Here is a 26,275-nt window from a genome sequence, read left to right on the forward strand (position 1 = left end):
TCTCAGTCAGGACCTTGCTGCCATCACTGTTGTCACCACCACCATGCACTAGTCTATGCAGGCTGGGCTGCAGCATCCTGTCCATGCCCTCGTGTGTCACCATCTTCACCACCCTAGGAACACCAGCCTGCTCCACCCATGGTAACCACCAAGAAGAACTCTCTGTGTCTCTCCTTTGGGCCACTAGCTCCTGGGTCACAATCTGGAGCCCATGTGTCTGATTGTCAGAGCCTCGGTCATGGGCCCTTACCCAGCCACAATGAGGCTGGGAAACACGTGCACACAGTATTTTCAGCCTCTGTGGTGGGAAGTGAGCTCTGCCTTAGAGTGGGGGGAATTCCCCATCACAGGAAGCAGGTTAAGATCCTGGCTAGCCAAAAAGAAGAACAAAGAATCAAATATGACAGTAGATGTTAAAGAGTTTTGAAAAGGTATCAAGCTCTACACACCTGCTAAAGATTATTATTCATTCTAAAAATATTTCTGCAGATACAAAGTGGAGAAAGTTGTGGTCCCTGGCCTCAAACACAGTACAGTACAATCAGGGAGTAAGGAGGCATGGGCTGGATAATGCCTGTTCCAGGCAGGAGCTGGTAATCCTTGTGGATTTCAAGGTGCCCTGAAGTCCATAAGGGTTACCAAACTATGAGGTACCAACTCCTAGAGGTGTGGCCAATATTTGGTTGTTTCTGAGGCAACCCAGTGTTCTCTTGGAGGTGGGTGGTATCTCATTTTCTCACTGTATCCTAAAACTATGCATCAGACCACTGATGTCTTATACAGACCGAGGCCCAAGGATTCCTGCCCATATGTGTCTATTCCTTGTTGAGAACTATTGTACTTTCCCTGTCTAGTATCCATCCCTCCTTTTCTAATAACAGCCACCTAACTTTCATCTGAGGAACTGCTCCTCTTGTTAATTTCAGCTTGTGTACTTCAGATGGAGTTAATCCCCTGTCTTGAGAGTAACATGTGAATGAGGCCTGGCCAATCAGATTAGCATAGTGCATTGTGCATTATCCTGACTTGCATAATAGTTGGTTTAGAATGGGCATGTGACACAAGCCAAGCCATGAGGTTCAATGGTATTTGAATGGCCTAGAAAAAGATGTTATCCTTTCATCTAGATTTGGAGATGTGAGGGTGTCATCTTGGAGCTGCTTGTAGGTGTCCTGCCATCACAATCTGAGGAAAGGGCCAGTGCTAAAGAAAGCATAAATGAAGAATGACTTGGTCCTGATGATATTTTGAGCCTCTGGACCAAGCTGTGCCTAACACCCCTAAACATTTCCATTATGTAAACCAACCAACCAAACAAACAAACAAATAAATAGATCCCTTTTGCTTAAGCAAGTTTGAGTGAGTTTCATATTACTTAAAGCTGAAAGTTTTCTTTCTTTTTTTTTTTTAATTGAAGTATAGTCAGTTTACAATGTTGTGTCAATTTCTGGTGTACGGCACAATACTTCGTCATATAGGAACAAACATATATTTGTTTTCATATTCTTTTTCACTGTAGGTTACTACAAGATATTGAATATAGTTCCCTGTGCTCTACAGTATAAACTTGTTGTTCATCTATTTTATACTATTTATCTGCATATCTCAAACTCTTAATTTATCCCTTCCCACCCCCTTCTCCCCCTGGTAACCATAAGTTTGTCTTCTGTGTCTGTGAAAACATAGAAATAAGTTTCTATTTTGTAAATAAGTTTGCTTGTCTTTTTTTTTTTTTTTTTTAGATTCCACGTGTAAGTGATATCATATGGTATTTTTCTTTCTCTTTCTGGCTTACTTCACTTAGAATGACATTCTTCAGGTCCATCTATGTTGCTGCAAATGGCATTATTTTATTCTTTTTTATGGCTGAGTAGTGTTCCATTGTATAAATATACCACAACTTCATTATCTAGTCATATGTCGATGGACATTTAGGTTATTTCCACGTTTTGGCTGTTGTGAACGGTGCTGCTATGAACATTGGGGTGCACATATCTTTTTGAATTAAGGTCCTTTCTAGATAAAGCTGAAAGAGTTCTGATTGATTCTCCCACACACTCTGCTGAAGCACCAGCCTTGAGCCAACTCCTTAGGAATATCCACAATGAAATCAACAAGAGGGCCTTCTCTCTGGTACAGTAGTTCTTCAGAGCCCCATGATAAGGCAACTCCCTCACAATCATTCCATTTTACAGATGGGAACACAGAGGGACAACTAACCAACAGCCCAGGCTACCCAGCATTGACCTAAAGACCAGGTCTCTAGATAAGGGGACTTTGGTACCATTCCCCTAACCTCCCCAGATCTCAGCCAAAAGTCCACAGAAACCAGTCTGGAGAAGTATAGCTGGAAATGAGCTGATCATTTGGCTGAGGCAATGGTTGGGAGGATATTCAACTAAGAACATACATCGTCTATGTAGACTTCAAGAAACCAAGCATTGTAAAATTCTTCCTGGTATCAGGGTAATAATCAAACCAAGGGCCCCTGGCCACACCTGGCCCAAGTCTTCTCAAAGACATCTCTAGTGTTTTATCTCATACTCTCTCACAATGCACCCCCACCCCACCATCCCAAAATGGCATGAGTACTGGTTGATCTTCATTGCTTCCAGCAGTGAGCAATAAGCTAACGATGGTGTTTGTTCTTAATGACTAGCCTTTGAAGTGTGGAAAACATTACTTAAACTTTAAGGAGGCCACTTTCTTTCCCAAGTAAGATACCAAAGGGGGCTTCTTTCAGAGATGCAGTCAGCTCTGTCATTCCAGGGACTGAAAACCTGGACCAGGGAAAGTGACATGAGGGCAGGATCCACCTTTGAAAAACCCTGCTTGAAGATGTTGACAGTAGCAAGGAATCAGGGTCCTATGAATTAGAAGCTCAGAAAGGGACCAGATGAGGATCTTCCCCACCAGACTCTGAGAACAGCCTGCCAGCCCCCCAGCAGTCCTGAACTGGTAAGTCAGTTACACAGGTGGATGGCACTGGCCCAACTGGAGAGACTTGTTCAGGCACACGGAGCCCTTGTATTTATGGCACAATGTGACAGTGTTGGGATGCCTGACCCTGCATGGAGTCTCATTCTTCTTATCCACAGTGAGAAATATGGGTTTCCCAGGATGATCCCAGCTTCAGATGTTGTCCAGTTGTCAGATCCCATGTTCCAATCTGGGGTTCTGAAATGGTAGGGTCCACTCATGCCTGAACAGGATCCTGTGGCCTCTGGGGCCCAAGATCTGGTACTGCGTGTGCCCTGCAGGCCCCAGTGCCCCCCACAAACCCAAGCTCAGCAGAATTCTTAGCAGGCTGAGGGTAGGGTCTGTGGGTATGGGGGCATCATTTCTGAACCACCTTTGGAATTGGGCTGGCAAGTATTTGCAGCCTGAGAAGTGGGTTGAGACATTGTATTGAATCTCTCTCACCTTCTCCAGTTCTGAGCTTCTTTATAAAAAGCATCACTGCCCACTCACACACACTCACATCCAGCCCAGGTCAGGCACCCACACCTTTTACCTGCTTCTAGAACAGGGGTCAGCAAACTATTTGTGTACAGGGTCAGACAATAAATATTTTAAACTTTGTGGCCCATAGGTCCATACAGTCTCTTGCAGCTACTCAACTCTGTCTTGTAATGTGAAAGTCACCAGAAACAGTATGTAAATGAATGGGCATGGCTGTGATCCTTTGTCTGTGAACATTGAAATTTGAATTTCATATAATTTCCACTTATCATGAAACAGTATTCTTCTTTAATTTTGTTTTCAACTATTAAAAAATATAAAAACTATTCTTACCTCATGGGCTGTACAAAATAGGCAGAGGGCCAGATCGGGCCCTCAGGCCATAGTTTGCCAATTCCCTGTTCTAGAATGTGTTGTCCTCGGGCCTGGAGACCTGAGGTGGTCATGTCCTACAGAAATTTGGGTGATAATAAAGTGACCAACCCTTCTGGTTTGCTCAGAATTGAGGGGTTTCCCAGGATGTGGTGCTTTGGGTGCTAAAACCAGGACAGTTCTAGTCTGGTTGACCTCTCTGGGGTCACCCTAGGTAGTAACCATTTATCCAAAGAAATAGGCTTCAGGAAGCAGCCAGCCAGGGTTCCAGAGTGGCCTCTTAGGACCTGCCCTATACACTGCCTAGTCCTTGCAGTATGTGGTAGAGCTTTGTCCTACCCTGCCTGGCCCAAAGCAGGGAGATGCCCCCTCCTCCAAGGGAGAAAACCTCTGTGGTCTGGGCACTCTCAAAAGGCAGGAAGTTGAATCATCAGCTCCAGCAACGTCTCCGTCAGCCTGTGGGTCGGCCTGGGGAGCTCAGGGCTCCAGGCCCAGGGACTGGCTCCAGACTTTGTTTGCTGCTTTCTCTGAACATAAAAGCTCCAGAAGGAGGCTTCCATTGAGGTTTCTGAAGAAATGAAAGCTGTTGTTGAGTCAGGTGGAGAGGAGAGCTGGATGGCAGGTCTGCTGGAACTATCATCCAGCTTTGGCCTGAGTTCACTGCGTGGCCTTCAATTATTCTCTCACCCTTTCTATTTCTTGGCTTTGGCTTCTACCGCAGAAATGCTGATTCTTAAAATCCCCTTGAATTAAGAGTGTGGATGGTGACCAAAGTGAGAGCAATTGGGGTCTCTGGAGGACTCATTCTAGCTTTACAACCAGGAATGCAGGATGGTCAAACACGTCCCTGTCTCCCACTCACCTTGGAGCAGGACCTGACCAGCTACCCTGGTTCAGACTGTGGAGGCTTTAGGAAGGTGACAAGACTGGATTTAGGGGGCTGAAGGAGAAGGGCAAAGCAGGAGAAGTAGGTTAAAGAGGGATACCTACAGACAATAACAGTGATACTCTCTATCCCCTAGTTTATTAAGCACTCACAATGTGCCAGCCCCTGGGTGATCTCATTTAATCCTCACAATGACCCACTGAGATAAGGACTATCATTATTTCCATTTTATAAATGAGGTAAATGAGGCCCAGGTACCTTGCCCATGGTCAAACAGCTACCAAGTGGTAGAGCAGGCATTAACCACTTTGTTAGACTGAAGCTTTGAGGTTTGGGGGCTGTGGGCCATGGCTCAGGAAGCCCACAGATGGCAGTGGGTAGGGATAGCTTCTTAAAGAAGTTAAAGGTGAGTTGGGGGGGAGAAATTGCTCTTCCTGATACTGTACAAGAACCTCCAGAGAATACTTAGAAGTCTAGGGTTTTCTGGGCTTGAGGATCGTGCCCCTGGAGGAGGCAGATGACTCCCCACAGATTCTCCAGATGGCCTCCAGGGGCCTGGTGAGGAAATTGGACACACAGCAGGGTTTGCAGCAGAGTGGGAGCTGAGCATTTACTTTTTGAAGGAAGACAGCTGGCCCTGCTCCAAAGGCACCCTCTGGATACTCTGTATGCCCTGTGCCACCCCTATATGGGTGCCATACTTAGGGCTCAGACCATGGGCCACAGGGCCCATGCCATACCCTGCTTGGTCTCCCTCTTCCTCTGTGAGGAAGGGGACAATGAGAACTTGGCTGGTCTAACCAGGCTTAGCAGAGAACCAAGCCCAAGAGGGGCCAGTAGGGTCACTGACAAGGTGTGTTTCCTGGGGTGGAGGCAGCCCCTAACTTAGGTGTCCTCAGTAACCCAGCAGGTAGATAATCCTGGGGAGAGAGCCCAACCCAGCAGTCCAGGCCACTGACTGGACCCCCAACATAGGCTCAGGTGAGACCTAGAGATGCCTTCTCTGATCAGCAGGTCTGGAGCCAGGCTTAGCCAAACCCCTGAGCATCCCTTATCCACTCTGGGGAACCATGAAACTCTCCATGAAGCCTTTAATCTAAAAAGGGTTTTGTTGATGTCCACTATATGGGTAGTGACTGGATTGGTAAGAGTAGGGATTTTAGAGGCTAAGCTTAAGGACCTACTAGGGGCCAGGCCTGGACTGATTCCTTGGGGTGAGGTAGGAGGTGTGGAATCTGGATGCAGAGGCTGAGGCTACCCTCCTGACACCTGGGCTTGTACTGGACTTCCCCCACCCTGCCCCATCCCAATGCTCAGGAGCCAAACTCTCCTTGCAGACATTTGGCTTCTATTACCTGGCTATTTTAGGCAGCTCCGCCAAGCTAGACTTGCTTATGGCAAAACTGAAATAGTTCCTTATTAGACATGGCTGGCTCACCTTTCCAAACGAGCCTTTTTGGGACCCTTGGGGTCTTGTGATAAGCACACCCCCTATCCTACTCTCCAATCTCTCTGGCAAGATAGGAGGAGCAGCCCAGGCAGCCCAGACTTATCCAGGGCCTCCATACAGAATATGAGCACCATGGGCGCATGTAGGGCTGAGGGCCAGTGGCAGCACAGTGCTTCTGGCCAGGTCTGGGCCCTGCCTCTTCCCTGCCCCTAGCTCCTCCCTAAAGGAGAAAGGGCAGAACAGGACTGGCTGGTTGAGGACACTGTGGGACTGTGCCCAGGGAGGGACAGTTCTGGGCCTCTCCCTGCTTCCTATGAGTGACAGCCTGGGTGTGGGGCCCAGGAAGGCCCTAGTCCTTCCCAGTCCAAAGGCCACTAACAGCCCAGGGGCTGCGTGTGGAGGGGGCTGTTTCATCCAGGAAGGTGCAGGACAAAGGAGGGCGGGCTGGAGAGAAGGAAGAGGCTGAGCTTAGTGCATGTCCTGAGGCCTAAGCATCTGTGCCTAGACAGGCTGGGCCACCGGGGCTGCCCTCAGCTTTCTCCCACCCCACAGCCTGGACAAAGCTCTGCAGAATAGCCCTTCTTCTTCACCCCCTCCTGCTTCTGAGTGACAAGTCTCCTGTAGGACTTGAGTGAGATATCACCAGGCTCCCAGGCTCCGGAGGCAAGTCCCTGCCCAGCTACTCCTGGAAGACAGTCTCCCCCCTGAGGCATTTGTCCTTATCAGGGTTGGATGCTGCCAGATTTGCTAGTGGTGGAATTTCTTACCTGGGGCAGGTGGGTGAGAGAGATGGGAATTGGGTCAGAGAGCTCTTTGCAAGCCCCTCATCTTGCCTCAGGTGGCCTGTGCGCCACTGTAATCCTGGGCACTGGTGGGGCCAAGTGGGCTCCTTGCGGATCCCAGTGGTGAGAGTGGGGAGACCTCAGAACTCTCAGGGAGCTCCTGGGAGATGCAACGTGGCCAGAGCAAAGGAGACTGTACAGCAGTCAGGACGGCTGGTGTGGAATTGCTCTGCTTCGGAGGTTAATTCAGGCACAGTGAGAAGCCTAGGCAGGAATGGTAAGGAGGGAATTTGGAAATGGCTGAGGGGCTGGACTCAAGGCCTTCACCACAACACTGTATTGTAGACTAAATGAGCCCTCACTCAGACTGTGAGAGTCTCAAAAATCAGAGGAAGGCACCGGCTTTTCCAACTCAGTGTCTGAGAGCCCTTCCTGAAGAGGTAGGCCTGCCAACTGAGAAAGAAAAGCTATGCAGACAGGGGGACCGGGGCTGCAAGAGTCTAGAGGTGGGAACATGCCAGTCAGGACCAGTCAGATGCCCGTGGGAAATGTGTACCAAGGTTGTGGGTCATGAGGTAGCAGACAGTGGAGAGCTCTGGCCCTAAGCTCCATGCCCTTCCAAGCCTTTGCCTACTGTTTTGGGTTGAATTGTGTCCCCACCAAAATATACATTGACGTCCCAACCCCCACCCCACATAAACACACACCTCTGAATGGGACCTTATTTGGAAATAGGGTCTTTGCCAATTTAATTGAGTTAAGATGAGGTTACCAGGGTGGGCCCTAATCTAATATGATGGATATGCTTGTAAGAAGAGGGAAATTTGGACACAGACACAGACATACGTGAAGAACAACATGTGAAGACAGAGACACACAGATGTGGAAGGAAGACAACCTTGTGAAGATGAAGGCAGGGGGTGAAGTTATGCTGCCACAAGCCAAGGAACACTGGGAGCCACAGAAGCTTGAAGAGACAAGGAAGTTTCCTCCCCAAGAGGCTTTGGAGGGAGCCCGGCTCTGCCAACAGCTTGATTTCAAACTTCTAGCCTTCAGAACTGTGAGAATACAAATTTCTTTTGTTTTAAGTCACTCAGTTTGTGGTGCTTGGTTATGGCAGCCCCAGGAAACTAACATACCAGACTGGTTCTGCTGCCTAGAATGCCCTTCTGTCCTGTCCATGCCCTTCTAGCTAGCCTGATCACCGCCTTCAAGTGCTACCACCTGCTCCATGTGGCAGAGTCTAATGTGACTTTTCTGTGTCACCTGATGCTGCATCCTTGTCCAGGAGGTCTGTAAGTTTTGCTGGCCAGCCTGCCTCTCAGACTAGACTGTAAGCTCCTTCAGAGCTGGGCTGACCTGTAGGAGGGCAGCGTGGGGCCTGGTACACAGTGGGTGCTCAGTCAGTGTGAGGTAATGGAGGGGTGGTTGAGACTGACATGTGCTGTCTGCTCCTCCACAGTCTGGCCCAGCTTAGGTGGGCACAGAGCTGTCCAGAGAAGTTACAGCATCATCCATGCAGGCCTCTCTCAGATCCTCCACTCTCTAGTTACCCCTTGGCCCTGTGTGAGTATGAAGAACTTGGGGAAATTCCTAACCTTCTTTTTCAATTGGCCATTGGCCCTAGGAGTTTGCCACAACATAACTGCTCAGGTCCCTCCGACAAGGGGACTGTGTCTGTGGCTCAATGACTCATGTACACTGCTCCATCCCGCAGCCTTGGGTGGGACCCAGGACTGGGGATAATGCCAGCCAGAGCAGGCTAGGAGCTTGGATGTCCTGTTGCCCCAACCCAGTCCCCAGGAACGGAGTGTTCTCAAGGATTCAGGACAAAAATCTGGAAGCAGGGAAACAACTCTTATTTGAACTGAGATCTGAGTGACGAAAAAGAGCAGACAGAGGAAACAGTGAGTTCAAAGGCCCTGAGGTAGGAATGAGTTTGGCATGATGAGGAACTGAAAAGAAGGCAGGGGAGGCTGGAGAATGGTGAAAGAGTGGCCAGTGGTAGAACATGTGATTAGACTCGGCCCATTAGACTGGGTCATCCAGGATAATCCCTCCATCTCAAGGTCCTTAATATAATCATATCTGCAAAATCCCTAGTGCTATATAAGTAACATATTCCAGGTTCTGAGGAGCACAATAGAGACATCTTTATGGGGCATTATTCTGCCTAACAGCATCTCTCTCATCCTCTTGTCTATCACTCTATCGCTGCATTTCTATTTACTTATCTACCTTCCTATTTGGATCTGGCCATGGATCTATTGACCTGTCACCTGGCCACAATTTATCTCTCTTCCTACCCCTTATCAAACATCAACAAATTATTTATAAATCTATCATTCCTCCATGGCATTAATCTTTCAATCTAATCATTGCATCACCCCTTAGCCGTCTATCTAATAAACTGACTTTTAAACTCAATCTATCATTTAGTTGTCCTCTGTCCATGATGAATTATCAGTCATCTAGCTTTGTATTTGCACGTGTGTCACATATGTGGACATTCCTTCTCAATGTCCGCAAAAAAATTCAGTAAATATTCACTGGGCGCTCATCATATGCCCAATTTTATGTCATATATCAGTGGGATAAAGGACTGATGACATCCCCGGTAGCTATATTGGGTTCTTTTTCATCATCATCATCATCATCATCACCATCTACGCCATCATTGCCAATCCATGTACACAGTTCAAATTTGTTATCCACATAGGAACCATTTTTATATGAACTTTCAAGCCAAATCCAGTGTGTTCTAGTCTGACTTTTGCTCACTAGCCATCCTATATATGCATAATGAGTGCAGACTCATTGATCTTAGATAAAGTGGGTGTAGAAAAGTATATCCATGGAGGGAGGGTATAGCTCAGTGGTAGAGCACATGCTTAGCATGCACAAGGTCCTGGGTTCAATCCCCAGTACCTCCATCAAATTTTTAAAAATTAATAAGTAAATAAACTCAATTATCTCCCTTCCCCCCAAAATTTTTTTAAGTATATCTGCTTGGCAAGCATCTTATGCATCAAATAACAAATCCTAAAGTTAAATGGAAATTATTTTTAGGTTGTCTGGGCAAATAGCACAAAAGATGGGGACTCCAGAGATGTGGCATCAGGCATGTGTGGACACATGCAGACACACAACACGTGCACACATGCACATGGGTACACACCAATGCACACATGTACACACCAGCATGTGTATATCCTCTCTCTTCCCTCTACCCTCATATAGCAGTTCCTTTCTCCCCCTCACTCACACAGGGCCAAAGCTGACACTTCTGTGCTGACTTATATCCTGCCTCATCTTATTTCCAGTCTAAGAATCTCACCTCCCCACCTGTGTTGTGAGATCTTCTGGAGCAAGGATGGTGCTTGCTCTTCTCTGGGCCCACCCTCCCAGCCTGGTCAGCCAGAGGACTTGTCACCTAAGAACTGGGTGCCTCTCCTTGAACTCTGAGAGCAGTTGAGAATTAAGGAGGTAAGGAGCTAGATGTCTAATGGCAGAGGCTCTCCAGGGAAGCCCCACTGCCCAACACACTTCCCCTTCCTCCTAGGAATTCCCCCTTTCTTCCCCCATTTCTTACCCTAGCTGGAATGCAGGGTAATGCAGGGTTTCCTTCTTCTGTACAACTCTCCTACAGGAGCTGTGTTAGGTTGATAAGCTGCCTGGAGCTGACCTAGCTGGAGAGCAACTCAACAAGGATTCCTTTGTTTCCAAGCATCTCTGTCGCACAGGCATCCAGAGCCAATTGCTATCCAAGCCCCTCCTGAGGGCCCTGCCTGGAGATCCAGCACATTTGGAAGCAGCTGCCACCTACCAGAGCTGCAGGTCCTAGATGTCTAGTTATAGTGCCTACCGTCACCCCAGGTTCACAAGTCACTTTGTCTACAGTCCTAAGAGAGGAACAGCAAGCTCACTAGTCCCTGCAGGAGGCTCCCAAGGCAGCCACCTTGCACCGTAGAGTACTTTCTGGCACTGGGAGGCTGGTCAAAGCCAGGACACCATAAATGAAGCCTTGACTGGGGTGATGCTTCTCAGACCTAGTTGGCCTTGCTGCTTCTGGTTCCAGACTGAGCTTTGATCTTATCCATATATTTGATCCTATTCAGACCCTATGTACACCCCTTCCCCATCCTTGGTATCCTCAGGGCAGGGACTTCAAGTTACACATCCCTGTAGCCTGCAGCTAGCCCAGACTAACCACAAAAACTGTATGCAAAACAGGTCTGCACCTGTGTACTGCTCACACCAACAGCCCACAGGCCCAGAGCCCAAGTCCTGGCCTCAAGCACCATCCACTTCTCTGCCCAGTCCAGAGCCCTCACTCAGTGGGTTTCATTAACTGTTTGGGGCCTGCCAGGTAATGAATTATCCCCACATTTGTTCCCTAAGGATCCAGGCTTGACTAGGTATCCTTGAGTCAGATGTAAGAAATGGTACTCTACCTATCAGAGGAGGGAGTTCCTCCAGGAGGCCATGCTGCTCAGAAATTTCTCTCTTCCCATACTGGTTCCCAATCACAGCCTGGCTCATGCCCAAGCCGTAGCAGGCCAAAGGCCAAGTAGGGCTTTTCCATGCCCTTGCTGGAGCTCAACCTCCATGGGAACGATCTGTAATGGACTTAAAATCTTGGTCTGGGCCAGATGGAGAAGCCCAGAGAATCCCTGACACTGGGACCCAGAGAGGGCCAAACAGGCTCCAGACCACCCAAGAGTCAGCACTGGGGCTAGACCAGAAGACAGGCTTCTTGCCCCTGCCTGCCAGGACCAGAGTCTAACCATTGTTGTGCTAAGGGTACACATCCTTCCACCTTAATGCTCCTTCTGTTCTTGGAGAATTCTGAGCACCTGTAGGGTAACCAGCAGTGCCCAAGTGCAAAGGGTTTCTTAGGACTCCCCTAACAACCACAGGGTTGCCTCTTCTCCATCTTCACAGACCTACCCCAGTCTCTCATCCTTTCTCCACCTTACTCCTTACGCTCCAACATAGGCAACCAGTCATCACCAGGTACTTCGTTTTTTTCTATGAAATTACATATATTTGTATATCTTTGCTCGGATTAAAATGTAGACTTTGATAGGTATTTTTTAAAGTAAATGGGATCTTACTGTACATACTACTCTGAAACTTTCTTTTCACTTAACACTTTTATTATGGTTCTTTCTATATCAGACATACAAAACCACGCAATGCTTCTTAGTTTGCTGCCTTCTTCTTTTGCTGTTGGTTTACTTAGTGAGTTATCTAGTACCAAATATTCAAGCTACTTTGTTTTTGGCTGTTATAAACAATGCTGTAATGATGTTCTTAGACAAATCCCCTGTGCCCACATCATAGGGTCTCTCTGGGGAAGAGTTCTGGAAGTAGACTGCCAACTTGGGGCAATTATAGGGTCTCACCTTTCACCCCTAAGAAGCATATTTTCCTGCACAAAGGGCAGTTCCCTCTTCAGGAAGAATTGTGGGGCCAGCTATGAGCATCATGGTGTATACCCCACTGCACTGCTATAGACCAGGCAGACACCACCCATGTCTCTGGAACATCCTTCATCCTCCTATTTCATCTGCATTGCTGTCTGTATGTAGGTCCATCTCCTGGCCCTTCTAAAGAAACTCTCTTGACCATTCCTAACTTACAGGCTTCCAAGACAGCTTGTTTTACCCTGACCATCCCATCTATGCTTAAGGACTTATCTTCCTAAATGGATCTAAATCCCTACAGGACAGGGTCTTGACCTGGAACTCACTGCCCTAAGATAGAGCCTTGTTCATATAGGTGCTTTTGAAATGCGTACTATTTCTAATAAAACCAAGTTACCTCCAGCATGGCTATGAACTCACCAGTAAATGCATGGGAAGGGTCTTTGTAATACTGCCACATCGGGGGTGTGGGAGGTGTGCTTTGATTTATGAGAAACCCTGGGAAAAGGAGAAAGGGGTTTTCTTACAGTGTTCTACTTGATTTAGAGCCAGTGCCTTTGGCTCTTGGTAATTCTTGGATTGGGCCAGGCCCCTTGACTCCGAGTGGGGTGTCTCACACTTTGACTCTGGTCAAGCTGGCTCCTGACTTGGCTGGAGTTACTGCCTACTGCCAGTTTCTGGGGAGGCATTTGGAGGCCCCTGGGATCTTCTTTGCCTTCTACCATCTGTGGCCACTGGGCTGGGTCTCAGAAGGGACAGGTGGCCTGGCTGGCACATCATCCAGACCTCTCCTGTGGCTGGTCAGTACCATCTCTAAACTTGCTGGCAAAGGCTCCAGAGGGGCTCCTCTCCCCAGCATGCATTTGTAGCACCACAGAAAAAGCCAAAGCTGGATCTTGCCATGAGGGCAGTGTCTTCATCCACAGACACAGCCCTGGGCAGCTTTTCTCTGTTCCAAATCCCAGCTGCAGCCCCTGCTAGGAGCCAAGGGGGCAGAAGCTGCTGAATTTGTCCTCTCTTGAATGCCAAACTATGTGCTTTGTACAGGGCTTGGCACAGAGCAGGCAGCCAGGAAATATTTACTGAATGGCCAACACAATGAATGTTCACCCTCCCTTAGGGGAGGCCACTTAATGCCACTGACTATATGTTGGAAGGTAAGGACTGGATTCCAGAAACAGGAGACAGAAGAAAGTGTGAACAAACTTCACTTGCATCTGTGCAATCTTCCAAGATTTCACTGTTTCCCTTCAGGATTCCCAGAATTCTCCAGGAAGTCTAATTACAACATTGTTGTGATCCACTTTTCCTAACCCTCTAAACCTTTGCTACTTTAAGCATGATCTGTGAACCAGCAGCATTAGCATCACCTGGGAACTTGTCAGAAATACAGACTCTCAGGCCCCAACCCAGACCTAATGAATCAGAATCTGCACTTGAACGAAATCCAGGTGCATATTATGGTTGGACAAATAATGCCTTAAACAGTTAGTGAGTGAACATAGGCCTTCTTACCTGACATAGAGGTTGGCTACTAGAGACAGTGGCTAACTGCATCTGGGCTTCTGCCTACCTTGATGACTCAGACAAATTATTGAGTCAGATATTTTCTGCCCTTGAATACTATCTAGAACATAGTAGGCACTCAATGAATATTTGATGAATAAATGTTGAATGATTCTTGTGCTATTTTCTCAATTTAGCATGCTTAGGGTATGCTGGACCTCTGCTTCTGGGTGTAAATTTCAAGTTATAAGAAAGGTTTTTTTTGTTCCCATTAAGAACCCCAGGAAGAATGGCTATTATCTAATGAGCAATTAGTGAATGCTAGGCCAATGCTCGATACCATGTGAATAAGCTCTCAGTGTTTTACAAAGTGTGGTTGAAGGCCAAGGGCATCAAGCATGACCAGATGCTTGGTGAAAATGCAGATCCCCAGCTCCTACCCCAGACCTGCCCACTGAGAACCTTTGGAGATGAGGCCTAGAAATCTGTATTTTAAACAAGCATCCCAGACACACTAAAGTTTGGAAATTATTGTATCCCTAACTTACAGAGGAGGAAATTGAGGCACAGAGGAATTTGCTGACTTGTACAAAGTCACACCACTGACGAATGGTGGCTACAGGACTCAAACCCGCAACTGCCTGAATCTGGAATCCACATTTTTAACCATATTGTCTGTTACACCAGGAAAACTGATACCCAGACTGACTGTGTATATTTAGCCACAAATATCACTTTGTGTGTATTTTATATGCCCACAAAGTTTGCTAGATTGTAAACTCTTACGAAATCTTGGAAGGCAGTGAAGGTGTTTTATTTCTCTCAGTATCTGTAGCATCCCTTATCGGGCCTGGCATCTGGAATATCCTCAACAAAAGTTATTCCTATTGAATTTCTGTACATACATAACTGTCTATTTCTACAAATGTGTATATACAGAGGACATCTCATTTTCAGGTAGAATCTTATACCAAGCTATAATAACTATAAACGTTCCACTCTCTTCACTTGTTCACACTTGTGCTCTTGCCACTCCATTGATATAGCTCTTCTCAAGATCACCAGTGGCCTCAATGTGGCTGAACTTATTTTTTTAAATTATTTATTTATTTTAATTTTTAGGGGGAGGTAATTATATTTATTCGGTTTTGGAGGAGGTACTGGGGATTGAACCCAAGACCTTATGTATGCTAAGCCTGTGCTCTGCCACTCAAGCTATATCCTCCCCCACTAATGTGGCTGAACTTAATGATCAATTATCAGTCCTTACCTTACCTGACCCCTTGGCAGCTTTGGACATAGGGCTTTCTTCCCTCCTGAAGTTCTCTTCACCTGGTTTCCAGGACCTTCCTTCTATCTCTCTGAATGCTGCTACTCCTTTTTTAACTTTGGTTGTTTTTTTTTTTTAAGTTTTTTTATTGTAGGGAAATATTCATAACATAAATTTTACTATCTCAACCATTTTTAAGTGTAAGTTCACTTATATTAAGTATATTCACATTGTTATGCAACCATCACCACCATCCATCTCCAGAACTCTTTTATCTTGTAAAAGTGAAACTCTTTATCTGTTAAATAATAACTCCCCATTTTTCCCTTTCCCCACCCCTTGGCAATCACCATTCTACTTTCTGTCTCTATGAATTTCACCACTCTAGATATCTCATACAAGTGGAATCATACAGTATTTGTTTTTTTTGTGACAGGCTTATTTCACTCAGTATAAGGACCTCAAGGTTCATCCATGTTGTAGCAATTGCAGAATTTCCTTCCTTTTAAAATTTGAATGATATTTCTCTCTCTCTCTCTTTGTGTATGTGTATGTATGTATGTGTGTGTGTATATATATATATACTGCATTTTGCTTATCCATTCATCCATCAGTGGGCACTTGGGTTGCCTCCACATTTTAGCTATTATGAATAATGCTGCTGTGAACATGAGTGTACAAATATCTGTTCAAGATTCTGCTTTCAATTCTTTATATATATATGAGAAATGGAATTACTGGATCATATGGTAATTCTATTTTTAATTTTTTGAGGAATGGCCATACTGTTTTCCACAGTGGCTGTACTATTTTTAATATTCCCACCAAAAGTGCACAGGCATTCTAATTTCTCCACATCCTTGTCAACACTTGTTATTTTCTGTTTTTTTAGTAGTAGCCATCCTAACAGGCGTGAGGTGGTACCTAATTGTACTTTTGATTTGCATTTCCTTAATGATGAGTGATGCTAAGCATCTTTTCATGTGCTTTTTGGCCATTTGTATCTTTCTGGAGAAATGTCTGGATACTTCTTTTTTTAAACAGCATCTTGCCGATTCTTCTTCATCTTCCAGACCTCTTGACCTTGCGGTGCCCAAGGACACCATCTTTGGACCTCTTCCCTTTCTACACTCATTTCCTTGGTGATCTCAAACAGTCCTACAGCTTTAAATACCACCCACCTGCTGACCACTCTCGAATGATGTCTTCCCCTGGGCTGAGGCTGCCATTTCTAGCTGCCTACAGGATGGCTGCACTTGGATATCTAATATGCATCTCAAGCTTAACATGTCTAATGCTGAGCTCCTTATCCTCCCCGCAAACCTATTCCTTCCACAGTTTTCCCCATCTCAGTTAATAGCAACTCCATTTTGCATTGGTTCAAGGCAGAGTTCTTGTCATCATCTTTGACTTACTGTTTTCTCATACCTCATCAACAAATCCTGTCAGAGCTGCCTTCAAAATTTATACAGAATTTGACCACTTCCATTGCTACCACGCTAGTCCAAATTAACATCATCTCTCAACCTGTTTTATTATAGTGACCTTCTAACTTATCTTTCTGCTTCAGCCTTTTCCCATCAGTCTTGTCCTCCATCTGACAACAGAGTGACCTGTAAAATTCAGTGTCAGATCATGTCATTCTTCTGCTCAAGACCCTCCACATTACTCTTAGCAGAAGCCAAATTCCTAACAAAGCCCTGTATAATCTCTTCCTTGTACATCTACATATTAAGTTGTACATTCCTGCCTCAATGTTTTGCACTTGCTGGTCTCTCTTTAGAGACAGTGGTTCTTAACCTTTTATTTCATGCCAGGGACCCCTTTGGCAGCCTGTGATGCTTGTGGGCTCCCTCTGAGTATAATACATTTAAATCCATAAAATAAATTTCATAAATTATAAAGAAAATCAATTATATTGAAATACAACTCTCAAAATATTTTAAAAATGTATGATACAGTAATTATGTGTTTCTTATTAATTCGTTAAATTACAAGAACTAGCAGCATAATTTTGAAGTAGTGATGAGTGTGATGATATTTTAAGATATGTGCAACAACTATAATATGATATGAAAATATCTGTGTTTCTACTAGCAACAGTGTCACAGGTGCTGCTGATATCACTGTGGTTTGCTGTCTGCATTCATAATCAAAGAACACACTAAGTTTTAGTTGGTGCAAATAAAGATAAAATTTTTCTTTCCTGTCTAAAGTCAAGACTCCCTGAATTCTATCCTCAGACCTCTGAAGGGTGATGTCTGCAGACTTCAGGTTAAGAATCCTTAGATTAGAATGCTCTTCCCCCCAAATCCTCACAGCTCATTCTTTCATCTCCTTTTACTCAAAAGCCACTTCTCAGTGAGCTCTTCCCTGGGAACTCTATTTAAATTGTATCCTCACATTCCTCAACCCCCTTTTCTACTTAATTTTTTCTCCACAGCACTTACTCAACTTCAAATATGATAATTTAGTATTTTTAATGTGTATTGCCTTTAACTGGAAAGTGAGTTCCATGAGAGTAGGCATTTTTGTCTATCATGTTTGTGCTGTGTCCCTAGCACATAGAATGATGCCTAGCATACAGAAGGCATTCAATAAATATTTGTTGAAAAAAATGAATGATTACATCTCCAAGAACACTGTGTTTCTTCTTTTTTTGTTTCTGTAAAAAGTTAATGAACGATTTGTGAGACTTTTAATAAGGATTAAGGAGTTATAATTAGCATAATTTCTATCATTCTGTTTACATTTCTAAGGTTGACCTTAAACAGTAGTAGAAACATGTGGGAAGCCAAGGATTCTGATGGAGCTTCCAATCCTAAGCAAGAGGTATCTTCCAAGGACTCTTTAGGTGACCTGGGTCTCACCCAAACTCAGGGAACCACCTCTGAGACAAAGTGCTGTCCATAAAATTCTATCATGCCAATAAAGCAATCAGGCTCCCATCCTCAATCAAACCAATAATACTAATACTTTTTATTTCTGGCAGTGTGGGAAAATGGAAAAAACCTACATCTCAAAGTCTACTGGACTAGGTGCCAGTTCTGCCACCACTTGCCAGTAATTTGTAAGTTGCTAAACCTTTCTGAGATGGGTAACATGGGGCTTTTGAGAGGATAAAATAGGATGGCTAGCAAAGTCCACAGCACAGAGCAAGTGCCCTATAAATGGTCATCCCCTCCCTCTTCCAGCTCTAGGTCATTTTATAACCGCTTGCTAAGGTTCATGGGATCCTAATGGCTAAGAGGAGGAGCATGTCCAGTCCTCTCCTATATGTAAACCCTCTGCAACTAGACCCAAGAAGAACCCCCTTGGACTGTACCTCTGTAAACTGGTACCTTCACTCTCATCTCAGATGTGTGGCTGTCATCTGGACCTTGACCATGAAGTCCACCATCATTCACAGTTTTTTCTCCTGGCCTTCCCTTTTGCCCACACTGAGAGATCTTGTATATGCCCTCTTGTACTTGTTCCTCACTTTCTCAATGTTGGGAGCTTTCATGGGGCACATTCACCCTCCCAAAATGTAGGAACCAGGAAAAGTGCTAACATGCACTGTATACTCTGAACCAGGCCATGCATTACTCCGTGTGTGTGTGTGTGTAGCCTCAGGAAACCTCAAACCACCTCCATTCTACAGAAGAGGAAAAAGAGACCCAGAGATGAATTCACTTGCCTACATGAAGCAGCTTCTGAACTGCATAGCCAGCATTAGAACCCAGGTATTTAACCATTTTTTTACATGCTCATAGCCTGCAACGTCTGTTTCCAGGCACTGAGCTGGAGCTTGGAAAAATCCTACTGACCAATGAAAGCTAGAGCCAGTCTAATTGGGTGGTAATACCTAGCCCCTCAATCTTGCCAGACAAGTGTCCCCAGACTTTGTGAATGAAGACGAAGGAAGAGAAATGTTGCAGTGACTCCCTCATATTTCTTTCCTGTTGCAAAAAGTGCTTATTTCGGTATCCATCATCTCCCTCTTTGTTGTGTAGACAATCCTCCCTATCGGAGGATTTGTGCTGTTATTATGAGTTTGTTTATTATTAGATTTATTTCTTCTATAAGCAAATGTGTTCACAACATTCCATCGGGGAATCTTCTTAATTGTCACATAAATGTCATCTTATGTAAATTGAATATTTATCTTTCCACGGAAGGGGGTGGAGGGGAAAGAAAGAATAAACAACTTTCAGTCTTGGAGAGGGAAGGCGGTTCCTGTCCCAGTTCACAACTCACCCATGTGCCTTCAAAGCCAAAGGTGAGCTGAAAAAATTATTGTATCATCTTTGAGGGGCTGCCAAAAGGGAGAGGGAAGAAAAAGTTGGCAATGATGCTTTGAGGATACTGGGCCAGGCTCCCAGGTCTTCCCCCACCAAACCCCGCCTAAGACCAGACCACCCCCTCCCCATCTGGGAGCATCCGAGAAGGCAGCAGTGTGCCCCCTACTTCTTTCCATCCAGGAGGCCAGCCCCGCTCCTTCCTCGAGAGAAGGTGAACGCGGCGGGTGCAGCGGGTTGGGTGGGTGTGGCCCGCGGCACCGGGAACGTACCCAAGGCCCCGCCACCGCCCGAGAGCCGCCCGACAGCCCGCCCGCCTGGCGAGCGCAAGCTCTTCTTCCAGAAACTGCGAGGATTCGAGCGCACTGTTTGTGCACCACAAGGTCAAGTCGGGAAGTGGAGCCGGAGGAGGAGGGGCGAGGAGGCGAAGGGTGGGGAGAGGGGCGCCCCGCTTCCTCGCCAAGTGCCAGTCCTTGGAAGTTGCCCCTCGGTTTTTAACCCTTTAGGGGGAGTGGAAAGGACAAACAAGGGGGAAGTGGATACCCGGGGGCAAACTCCTATTGGGGCCTGGATGTACAGTCACCCACCCACCCATCACTGCGTTCCCCACCCCCCGGAAATGCGGGGCAGAGCTGGGCGCCAGGAGACACCGGGCGGGGGGAGGGGACGACGAACCTGAGAGGGACCCTCTCTACGGACCGCCCCTCCTTCTAGAGGTCGCCCACAATTTCAAGTTTCCCCCGCCTGGGACCATAGTTTCCATTTGCTGTGGGTGGGGGAGGAGAGCCGCGCCCCCTCCCCCAGACTCGCGCGCGCCCCTCCCCTCTGCTCCTGCCAGCACTTTCTGCTCACTTCTGGCGCTGCAAAACGCCACGCGATTTATTCGATTCGCATTTTTAAACCAGCGATTCAGGAGCAGGGCCTAGGGCGAGGGTCTTCCAGCAATGTAACCCCGGGAGGCGGGGTGCTCAGTGCAAACCTCGTTCTCTCCGCGAGTGTCGCCTTCAGGCTGTTATTTGCAAAGAAACGTCTTTTTGACGCAGGGAGAAATGGCAAATTTTAAGTACGTCATTAATATGGCGCCAAAAGATTTTTTTAAGTATAAGCTTTCTTTTTTTTTTAAGGTTGCGGGGGGCGCCGCCCGGGTCTGGGGCGCGAAGGGGGCGGGGTGTGAGCAGAAAGTGTGAGTGAGAGAGTGGAGGGGCGGGGTATGTGTGTGAGTGTGTGAAGTGTGAGCAGACCTGATGGGACTTGCACGGGCGCAGCCGCCGCTTGGGCCCGGCCCTGGGGACAGGGCGGGCTGGGGGCGCCCCAGAGCCACTAGGGAGTCCGGGCCCGAGGTGCAGGCTGGAGGGCGGCCCAGCAGGGCACCCTCCCCCCGGAGGCCTGTAACGCTACCTGGACCCGCTGCTGAAGCCAAACTGGGCGGCGGGAGGAGGGGGCCGGGGGGTGTTAGGAGTGGGGATCCGAGTGAATATGAAAAAAGTGGCTACTCCCCCTCCCTCGCTCGTCCCGCCCGCCCCCACCCCACCCCACCCCCACCCCAACACATTTTTTTTCTAAAGAGATCACAAGGAAGTCTTGGTTTAAAAAGAAACAGAAACATACACAGGGGGGTTGGTGAATGGTGCCGACCGCGGCCATCGCAGTTGGAAGCTATTTGGGGGGGTTGGTGAGTAGTGCCTATGGAGTTACTTTGCGCCCACTACTAGCCGCAAGGGCTTAGGTCCGGCGGGCTGACTGTCCTCGGCAGGGGTGCGGGGCCGGGGACCCCACGGGCCCGGCCGCCTCCCTCGCCACGACCCCGGATGGATGCGCGCCCCCCGCCCGCCCGCGCCGGCCCCATGAGCTCCGGGTTTCAGGAGCATCCTTCCCACGCCGGCTCCCGCCGCGGCGCGTAGCCGGTGGTAGTGCCCCTTGGAAGGGCACCGTGGAGCAAGGTAGGATCCAGCCCCCGGCGCCTGGCCCTGCGCATCTCCTCGGCGTTATTTTGTGTTTTTGCAACAGATCTGCTAGCGCTCCTCGCTCCCTCGCTCGCTCTCTCTCTTTTGCTTGCTCGCTCGCTCCCTCTCTCTCCTGCTGGCTGCCTGTTCTAGGAAGCCAGCGCGCGGGGGGTGTGGGGGGGTGCCGATGCACAGCACAGGGGAGAGAGATTGCGCATGTTGGTCAGTCGTGTTTTAAAGAGTACATTGCGGGGAGGCTGAGAGGGGCGCATGCAACAACAACTTTTGGAAGGGTGAGCTTGGCGACCTTCTTTATTAATGACTGCGGCAAAGCGCCCCCGGGCCGGGGAGGGGGCGCGGGCGGGCGGGGGCGCGCCGGGGCTGCAACTTGCCCCGCGGGCTGGCAGGGTGGAGGGGCTGCAGCGGGAGACCTGTGCGGAGGGGAGGTCGCGCGGCCGGAGACGGGGTTTTGGAGGACCCGGAGCTATTTGCCCTCCTGTCTTCCCGAGTTTCATTTTGTTGATACGCAGCACGTCCGGGCGCCGAACCGGGCTGAACCGGTGCACATGACCCCGCGCTGGGCTCACGTGCAGCGGGTCCGGTCCCAGACACCTTCCGGGGGCCACCGCCTCCGCCCTGTCGCCCCCTCTCCGGGCTGGGTGCACGCGGGCTCTGCACGCGGGGGCAGCATGCTCAGCTCCCCGGCGCGGAGGCTCTGCACAAATTAAGCACAGTTTTTTGGAGGGTTGGGGGACGCCCTTTCCAGGTGAGTATGGAGGGTGAGCAGTCCCAGCGCGGGGGGCGCGGGCTGGGGTCGGGGACAGCCCCCCCCTCCAGGGCTGCGCGGGAGTCCGGCGGGGGAGAAGCGCTGGGAGTGGAAATGTACCGGCGGCTGCTGGAGCGGCGGGTGCGCGCCCGCGGGGCGACGGCAGGGGGCGTGGCCCTTGTTTACCTTCTCCCAACTCTGCCGGTTCGCATCCCGCTCCGGGGACGATTCTGCAGTCCCCTGCCCACCGTCTCCGCCCCTACGCCCTGGTGATACCGGGAAGGTGTAGGCAAGTGGCGGCCCCAGCCTGGGACAAATACACCTGACCCCCAAATGAGTGACACTGCAGCCCCCGCCCCCACCAAGCACCGCTGCAGTCCCTCTCCCGGATCCTCGGCCCCGCCCCGCCCCCGGCAGTGGCATCTTCCCGGCTTCACCTCCCTTCCTCCTTCTCTCCCTCCCTCCTTCCCACCCACTCGCCTGCGCCTGCGGAGCGGCTCCTGCCCGCCTCATCCCCGCCTGGGTGCCGACTTGTGGCTCCCTTCGGTCCCTTCTCTCTTATCCCTGGGGCCTGAGACACCCTCTTCTCCAGGCGAAGGGATGAGAGGGGGTCAGCTTGGTGATTCGTAGCTGTTATGTCAGAAAAGGGGGATGCCTGTCTCACTATAGCTTCTAGAGGCCCAGGACAACCCCCCCCGCCCCGCACACACACCCTGTCCCCCACCACACACAGCTGCCACCCACCAAGGGGCTTCGCCGCCTCCACCTGCTACGCCTAAGCCCCCAAGGCGTTAAGCCCACCTCCCGGCGCCACTCCGGGCCCGAACCGCCTCTTGCCCTTCCTTCGCCTGGGCCGGAGCCCCCCGCAGCCACCTCCGGCTCCTCCTCCCAGCTCCCGCGGTCGGAATCACGCCGGCGCGCCTCCAGCTTGCTGTCCCGCGGACTTCCTTTAGGGGCAGGCTGGAGGCGCGCGCCACCCCCTTTCCAGTCCCCTTGGCCTCTACTGCGGGCCGGGACGTTTTTCCTGAGCACCTTGGCCGCAGGTCTCTTGCCTTGTGCTGATGGGGGCGGGAAGGGGTGTGTTTCCCTTTGCTCAGTCCCAAGGGCACGCTGCATCCGGCGCTTCTGGTCTCTGCAGCTTTCCAAACCTTGTCACCTCACTTAGCATTCTCTCCCACCCCTTCACCTCCCATCTACTGCAGTATTCCAAGACAAAGTTTCATATAGGTTCTGAGTTTGCAGGGGGTCATCAGGAGGCATCATGATTCTGAGCAGTGCCAAGGGGAATGGGGAGGAGCCGAGTGGGCATGGCTGACCTGCTGTCTTGCCTTGGTTGCAAGGGAAAGGAGCCCTGAGCTTTGAGTCTAGACAGGCTGTCAGGAGGTCCCCTTAACACTTATGTTTGCAAACTGAGTCCTGAGCCTGGGTAGTGGTAGGGCCACCTGGCCTCTCCTCCCAGGGTGGCATTTACTCCCTCCCTTAACTGGTAAAATTCCCAGTAGGACATTTGGCAGAAGGGCTGGACAGGGAGCTGCCAACCCAGCCTGGCTCTGTTTCCTGGGTTCCCAGGGTGCTGGCTTCTCCCCTACACTGACTTCCTCTCCCACCTTAGGGCCCCAAGTGAAGGCACCATCCCTCCTGTCCCATCTTCCTCAGGCGGGTTGGGACTCGTAGAATGATCTAACAAGCAGAGGAGAAAAATAACAACAGAATAACTGTAAGGGGAAGGAATGAGTAATAAAGCCAACCCAGGCAGGGAGGAGGGCTTTCATGTTTAAGAGATGCTATTTGCTTTTTAGGTCACAGGCTGCAAAAACAGGCTTTGATCCGAAGTGGGCGAATAATTTATTGAGAAAGTTTGCATGGTAGGGAAAAAAAGGAATGTTTGTTTGATCTGGAGGCCTCTCAGTTGTCCCAAGTGCTGTTGGCTGTTGTTTAGAGTGGAAAAGCATTTGGTTCCACAGCAAATGCCTCGCTGAGGGAAGTCCTCAACCTAGGCAGCAAGACTTGCAGTGAATGTTGGTTTTGAAACTGTTTAGCCCAAGGTCTCCCCAGCACTTTTGGAGATGAAGTGTTTAAGGATAGAGTTGTTTAGGCTCAGGATGCAGCAAGTGTTTCCAGAACATTTCCCATCCAGTGTGCGTTTCCTTTCCCTAAACTGCCTGGCTAAATGACCAATAACACTGATCCATGAGGCTGTCAGAAATATCTGCTTTGCTTTCATGGACAGGTGAGAGGTGGGACTGCTGATCCCCAGCTCCTAGATTCCCCCTTGCCCCTAGTCTTGAGGGCATTGATTCCCACATCTCTAAGGTTGGGGGCAGGGTATTCTGGTTAATTGGTGTTCCAGGTTCAGGGAAGTATTTGTCTTATACCCAAAACCCAAGTCAGAGACTTCTAGTTCAGATTCTTCACAGCTCATCCAGCAGGTTCTTTGTGACCTCACAGTCTTCCCTTTAGGTTCTCTAAGGGGAGGCCAAGTCAGAGTTTTGAGGAGGGGACTACCTGTGGCTCTCCCTGTCGTTCACACAGGACCCTTACCATGTGTCTCAAAAATTAGGAACCCAGGAAGGTTTTCAGATGACCCATAGGAATCTAGAGTACCCCAGCCATACTCTGGAGTTGTAGGCCTGTGCACTCTACATTGTAGCCCTGGGATGGGGTATACTGTTTGATGTCAGACAATCTCGGTTTGAATGCTGGCTTTGCAGCCACCAGCTGTGGCAGTTGCTCTGTGCCTCAGTTTCTTCATCTGCAGCTGGGGTCAATAACAGTACCTACCTCTTGGTGGGTGTGTGGATTAAGCACTATGTTGGTAAAGATGACTACGCCTCAAGTCAGGCATGTGGTAAGCACTTGATTAGTATTAACCATTCTTACTATTATTATTAATGACCTGGGTAGGACCCAAATGCAGCTGACCTTTGATCTCTCCCCTTTAGGCTAGGCCAGAGAGCCAATTCCCTTCTCTGAAGAAGGAATCAGAACAACTCTGCAGTTGCCAATGGGCAGCCATCTGTGGGAGCCAGCAGACTGAGCTTTGGCCTCTCTGAGGTGGAGAGTAGGGTGAGAAGGTGCTGAAGGACAAAATAGACAAAGCCCCTTTCTGTCTCCCAGGATCCCCTTGGTATGTCCCCAGAACTGGGTCTGGAGGGTGGGGGAGGGCAGTGTGTCTAGGGGAGCTGGATGCCCCCTATCTCTGGGACACTTGAAATTGCAGGTGGGCAGTAACGGGTGTTGGAGGAAGGTTCAGGCTCCCCCATCCTGGGAGAGGCAAGTTTAAAGATTTGTGTGTACAAAATCATTTTCGTCATGTGGTTACTGTCCCTGAGAAGGCATTAAAGTTAATGAGAGATAGGAAAGAGTGGGGCTCTGACCCCCGTTTAAAACGGTTTAAGAGCGTGCAGCTCTTGTTTTCTGAATGTCTGGCCTTCCCGACACAAGCAGGCTCTAAGGACAGGTTTTCTAGCCGAAATATCATTAAATTGTATTAGCATCTTATTACACACACGCCTTAGCGGTCTGCCTCAGACAGGGAGAGTTTTTGTTTCTTTTTGAAAGATTGTGTCTGGAATGGTAAATTGCCTTCTTGAAAGCCCTTTCCCCCCCTTTTTAAGGAGGAAGATGAAATCCTGCTGTGTGTGGTGGTGGGCAGGGCAGGCCTGGTGGCCTCTAGAGAGGAGAGGCCGGAGGCCAGGTTGGGGTGTTTTAACTGCCCAGGGAGCTGCTGCAGTAGCAGGCCTGAAAGGCCCACTGTTTCCAGGGTCAGCTGGAAGGGCGTTAATGGAGGCCCAGGGTGTTTATTTGAGTTTATTTGCGGAGAGGTTTTTAAAGGGGGCTGGCATTGGCATTGGTGTTTCAAGTCCAGGCCCGAGGCCCCCACTAAAACCATTGGCTAGTGATGCCAAGAAAACATCTGCCACCAAATTGCTGCCCTATTACTGAGTTGACATTGATCATTAGCCAGGAGCCCAACCAAATAAAGCCTCCTGGAAAATGTGTGAGGTTAAGATGGTGAAGGCGGACTGTGCAAACAGGACGAAATCTTGGGCTGGGGTGTTTGCTCCTGCAGGCCGCCTGGGCTGTGTGACCCCACACTTCTAGCAGGAGGGGACAAGAACACACTCCA

General features: G+C 48.8%; 1 protein-coding gene and 1 long non-coding RNA gene across 12 annotated transcripts in view; one reads left to right on the forward strand and one right to left on the reverse strand.

Moving 5' to 3' along the window:
• The window catches only part of JADE2 (jade family PHD finger 2), a 133,020-nt gene that overhangs the window by 62,273 nt on the left and 44,472 nt on the right, over positions 1–26,275 (forward strand). The window contains exons 1-2 of one of the 11 annotated variants that reach the window (XM_064484286.1): positions 21,035–21,377; positions 25,089–25,273. The exons of 4 other annotated variants lie outside the window; for them this stretch is intronic. The gene's annotated coding sequence lies outside the window, so the exon portion shown is untranslated. Of the gene's footprint in view, positions 1–19,682; positions 19,821–21,034; positions 21,378–21,536; positions 21,674–22,124; positions 22,147–23,117; positions 24,995–25,088; positions 25,274–26,275 lie in introns of those variants that run through there. 6 more of the 11 variants (XM_064484287.1, XM_031449020.2, XM_031449023.2 and 3 more) reach the window with 6 other exon arrangements.
• Positions 21,679–23,094, reverse strand: LOC116152276 (uncharacterized). Its single transcript, XR_004135861.2, has 4 exons — positions 22,948–23,094; positions 22,627–22,776; positions 22,333–22,412; positions 21,679–22,095 (listed from the first exon to the last, which is right to left on the reverse strand). It is a non-coding gene; the product is annotated as an uncharacterized LOC116152276 (long non-coding RNA).

The sequence above is a fragment of the Camelus dromedarius genome, chromosome 3 (genome assembly GCF_036321535.1).
Source record: "Camelus dromedarius isolate mCamDro1 chromosome 3, mCamDro1.pat, whole genome shotgun sequence".
Classification (NCBI taxonomy): Eukaryota; Metazoa; Chordata; class Mammalia; order Artiodactyla; family Camelidae; genus Camelus; species Camelus dromedarius.